The sequence below is a fragment of the Kogia breviceps genome, chromosome 4 (genome assembly GCF_026419965.1).
Source record: "Kogia breviceps isolate mKogBre1 chromosome 4, mKogBre1 haplotype 1, whole genome shotgun sequence".
NCBI classification, from domain to species: Eukaryota; Metazoa; Chordata; class Mammalia; order Artiodactyla; family Physeteridae; genus Kogia; species Kogia breviceps.
The window spans coordinates 12,462,879-12,468,424 of record NC_081313.1 but is presented as its reverse complement, the minus strand read 5'-3'; the positions used below and the strand labels follow the sequence as shown (position 1 = coordinate 12,468,424).

General features: G+C 41.0%; 1 pseudogene; it reads left to right on the top strand.

Annotated features, from left to right (window-relative positions):
- The first annotated feature begins 1,203 nt into the window (after positions 1–1,203).
- On the top strand, positions 1,204–2,226 carry LOC131755044 (mitochondrial fission factor pseudogene; annotated as a pseudogene).
- Positions 2,227–5,546: the final 3,320 nt, after the last annotated feature.

The following is a 5,546-nucleotide window of genomic DNA, read 5'->3' as shown; positions in this document are numbered from 1 at the left end:
AAACTTAATGGTAAATAAATAGGATGCCATGATCGAAGATACTGGGGGAACCCACTTTAGATGGGGCCATCATGAGAGACCTCCCTGACATTTAAGCTGAGAATGTGACAAGCTATGGCATGGTCCAGGCAAAGGACAATCATTACCAGGGTCCTTAGGTCAGAAAGGGCTTATGTGCTGGAATAACTGAGCGAGGGGAGAGGGACACAAGATGAAGTAGAAACATGTCACATTCTGTGAATGGGATTGTACTCAAATGTCTTAGCAAAGCATTCAAGTGTTGATGCAGGGGCCCAGGAAGATCCACCTAACATTTTTATTTTTTTTTTATTTTTATTTTTTTTTTTAGCTTTAGTTTTTTTTTTTTATTAGGTGATAAATTTTGTTTGTTTGTTTTTTTTAAACATCTTTATTGGAGTATAACTGTTTAACAATAGTGTGTTAGTTTTTCCTTTACAACAAAGTGAATCAGTTATACATATACATATGTTCCCATATCTCTTCCCTCTTGCATCACCCTCTCTCCCACCCTCCCTATCCCACCCCTCTACCACCTAACATTTTTAAACGTGACTGTAGTTGGTTAGGGTAGAATGGATAGAAGGGTAGCAGGAAAGGAGGCAGGAATCAGCTAAGGAGTTATTGAAAGACATGATGATGCAGAAAACTTGAAAACAATTCAAGCTACGCTGATGGATGCAGAATCACTGGTACTTGTGGATAGATTAGTTGTGAGGTTTGAAAGAAGGTGAAAGGAAGGCTGACTCAGATTTTGAATAGAGCACTGGGTAGATGTTGGAACCAATTTCCAAGGTGAGAAATTGGAGAAGGGAGAGATTTGGGGGCACTGGAAATCAAGTATGCAGTCTCCAAAATTAACACTGTGATGCTTGCGGAATGGGACTTCCAAGCAGAGACGGGCAGTGGACCTGTGGGCACATGACTCTGAGGCTCAGAGAGAGGGGGCATATGTATATATTTGGAAGTTGTCACAATAGGTGAAGCAATGGGAAAGGATAGGACCACTTGGTCTTCCTCCCAGCATGGCAGGATCAGGGTAGTCTCCTTTCATGCCAGCTGGTTTCCTCCTGAAAATGGGTTCCAGAAGATTCAGACAGAAGTGAAAATGTTCTCATGGCCTCATGTCAGAAGCTACAGGCCCGGGCACCTCCGTGCGCTGGGCCAATGGCCTCTGACAGCGCCCACCCGAGCACCCCGGGAGCCGGCGGGCGGCAGTCCTCGCCAGGGACCTTCAGCGGGCCCAGGGGGACAAAAGTGGTTCTAAATCCAGCACATACATACTGAAGCAAGTTAAAGGATTTAATATGAAGCACAGAAACAGATAATGCCAGAAAGCAAGCAGTAGTTGGTACACTTTTAGTGAGTGGGGCAGTATTTCTTTCTCCCAGTGCTGCTGAGATGGTGGAAATTAGTCGAATTCAATATGAAATGGAATACACCGAAGGTATTAGTCAGCGAACGAGGGTCCGGAAAAATTAAAGGTAGCACCACCAAATGCTGACCTGGAACAAACATTCCAAGAAGGAGTTTCAAATGCTAGTGTGATTATGCAGGTTCCAGAGAGAATTGTTGTAGCAGGAAACAAGGTAGACATTCCATTTTCAAGACCAGCAGATCTTGACCTTATACAGTCAACTCCGTTCAAACTTCTGGCACTAAAAACACTACCTCGTGTACTTACGCTAAGTGAAAGACCACTAGATTTTCTGGATTTAGAAAAACCTCCTCCAACCCCTCAAAATGAAGAAATCCATGAAGTTGGCAGGCTAAAAAGAGAGTGCTCTATGAGTGAAAATGCGGTTTGCCAAAATGGACAGCTGGTCAGGACTGACTCCATACCTGTGTTGCGTGGTGGGTCTGCTGCTGCCACCTCTAACCCTCATCATGACAACGCCAGGTATGGTATTTCAAATATAGATACAACGACTGAAGGAACCTCAGATGATATGACTGTTGTAGATGTAGCTTCATTAAGACAAAAACTAAATAGACGTCTACAACTTCTGGAAGAGGAGACCAAAGAACGGCTAAAAGAGAAATGGTCATGTATTCAATTACTGTAGCATTCTGGCTGCTTAATAGCTGGCTCTGGTTTCACCGCTAGAGGTAACCTCAACTCTCAAAAATATTGTCTCAACAGCTGGAAATATAAAGAATTTGCAAACTTCTTTATTTCTGTCTTTGCATTGTATGCCGTTTTACAGTCCCCACCCTGAAAATGTATTTCTCCCAGAAAGGATAGGGGAAAGACTTATATTTGCAGAAATAAAGGTATATCCTGTCACTCGACTGTATTTAGTTTTAACCAGTTCTGCCATAACACCTACTTAAAATTCTCCCTTTGCATGTTTTGTAAATAGGATCTAGTTTGTTGTTTTGTTTTGTTTTGTTTTTGCCTCACCAATCTGTACAGCTAATTCTATGAATGGGAGAGAAAAAAGTGTACAGAAAATGGATTTAGAGAAGTGTCTGCAAAGGAAAAATAATACTTTATATTGTCCTGTTTCTCAAACACTGTTAGATTAAACAGTTTAGTTAATAGACATTTTTGCATCCACATTTCAACATTAACACTACTGAGGTCATGGTCTGGTGTCAGATTTAATAAATTCAAGTCACCTCATGTTTCAAGATCACCTTCAATAAAATAATTCCTAACATTTTCAGCAGTTTAAGATGTGGGCAAAATGTGCATTTTTATTTTAGTTTTGCAGATGGTTTTCTATAAAGTACATTTTTACTAAGTCCATGTGTGAATGATTTAAAAAACTACAGAATAAGGTACAAATGTCATGTATTTAATAAACTGTCAACCAAAGCTAAAAAAAAAAAAAAAAAAAAGAAGTTACAAACCTTCCCTTCCATCATAAACTGTAAAACTTTACACTTTGATTAGTGTTTTTCCCCAGTTTCTCTCTGCAGACTATTTAACCATGTCTGATTCTTCCAGACCTCAGGTTGAAGCTGAGATTGTTTTCTTACTGGGTCCATTATTTAAACCACATTCTAAAATGTAAAATTTGGGGTTAGAAACATACTAATAGAGTAAAAAGTGAAAGATAGGGCATAATTGCAGAGACCTCCTTCTTGGAAGAACAGCAGAAAAGACAACACAGAAATCATGACACAATGAACAGGAAAGGGAAAAGCCATTTTTCAAACATTGATGTTATTTACCACCAAACACATGAAATCTATTATGGACCAGTTCCAGTGAATTATTAAATAATCCCTAATAGTCGTTTCACAAATATAACAGCTTCTAACCCTTCTAACACTTTTCTTTCTCTCACTCTTTTTTACCCAATATCTCATTTCTAAACCCAGCATTCTCTCTTTCCCTCTTTATATGTTTATTCATCTCCAAACCACATCTTCAAAAAAAAAAAAGACACCAAAGCCATACAGCATTTTTCCTCTTAAAGTTTTTAAATCTCTATTTAATTAAATTCCAGATCGAGATACTCTACCAGTCTGTTTAGACAGCCACTAAATATTGATTAAAATAGTTGTGCACATAATTATATAAGGAACATGTTAAGGTTATTGAAACTGCAGTATTTAATTATGTAAATTTTTTGCAATTAACACTTGTGCATAGTGAACCCTAAATGATGCCTTGGGAAATGTGTCTCACCATTTCTATACTAATTCTTAATCCAAGGAATCTTTTTAATGCCACATTGACTGAAGTTTTTTTTTTTCTTTTTCCTTTTCAAATAGTGTCAAAGTACCAAATGACATGAAGTGAAATACTGGATGGAAAGGTTGCATTTCAAGGACCAGTAGGGAGAACAGAGCATGGACATCAAGGACTTATTTGAGGAGACTCCCTCCATATAGCTTCTGGTCCTCCTCCAAGAGCAGCAACTTTGAGTTATAAAGAAATAACAGGGGCTTCCCTGGTGACGCAGTGGTTAAGAATCCTCCTTCCAATGCAGAGGACATGGGTTTAAGCCCTGGTCTGGGAAGATCTCACATGCCGTGGAGCAACTAAGCCTGCACGCCACAACTACTGAGCCTGCATTCGACCCTGCAAGCTATTACTACTGAGCGCGTGTGCCACAACTACTGAAGCCCATACACCTAGAGCCTGTGCTCCACAACATGAGAAGCCACCGCAATCAGAAGCCTGTGCACTGCAAAGAAGAGTAGCACCCACTTGCCACAACTAGAGAAAACCCGCACACAACAATGAAGACCCAGTGCAGCAAAAATAATAAATAAAATCAATAAATTTAAAGAAAGAGATATTGGTTCAAGATGGTGGAGTAGAAGGACGTGCTCTCACTCCCTCTTGTGAGAGCACCAGAGTCACAACTACTGCTGAACAATCACTGACAGGAAGACACTGGAACTCACCAAAAAAGATACCCCACATCCAAAGAAAAAGGAAAGCCACAAGGGTGGTAGGAGGGGCACAATCACAATAAAATCAAATCCCATAACTGCTGGGCGGGTGACTCACAAACTGGAGAACACTTATATCACAGAAGTCCACCCACTGGAGTGAAAGTTCTGAGCCCCACGTCTGGCTTCCCAAATTGGGGGTCTGGCAATGGGAGTTGGAACTCCTAGAGAATCAGACTTTGAAGGTTAGTGGGGTTTGACTGCAGGACTTCAACAGGACTGGGGGAAACAGAGACTCCACTCTTGGAGGGCACACACAAAGTAGTGTGCACGTCGGGAGCCAAGGGAAGGAGTAGTGACCCCATAGGAGACTGAACCAGACCTACCTGCTAGTGTTGGAGGGTCTCCTGCAGAGGCAGGGGGTGGCTGTGTCTCACTGTGAGGACAAGGACACTGGCAGCAGAAGTTCTGGGAAGTACTCCTTGGTGTGAGCCCTCCCAGAGTCTACCATTTGCCTCACCAAAGAGCCTGGGTATGCTCCAGTGTTGGGTCGCCTCAGGACAAACAAACAACAGGGAGGGAACCCAGTGCCACCCATCAGCAGACAAACAGATTAAAGCTTTACTGAGCTCTGTCCACCAGAGCAACACCCACCACCAGTCCCTCCCATCAGGAAACTTGTACAATCCTCTTAGATAGCCTAATCCACCAGAGGGCAGACAGCAGAAGCAAGAAGAATGACAATCCTACAGCTTGTGGAACAAAAGCCACATTCACAGAAAGATAGACAAGATGAAAAGGCACAGGGCTATATACCAGATGAAGAAACAAGATAAAATCCCAGAAAAACAACTAAATGAAGTATAGATAGGCAACTTTCCAGAAAAAGAACTCAGAATAATGATAATGAAGATGATACAGGATCTCAGAAAAAGAATGGAGGCAGAGATCGAGAAGATGCAAGAAATGTTTAACAAAGATCTTGAAGAATTAAAGAACAAACAAACAGAGATGAACAATACAATAAATGAAATGAAAACTACACTAGAAGGAATCAATAGCAGAATAAGTGAGGCAGAAGAACGGATAAGTGACCTGGAAGACAGAATGTTGGAATTCACTTCTGTGGAACAGAATAAAGAAAAAAGAATGAAAAGAAATAAAGACAGCCTAAG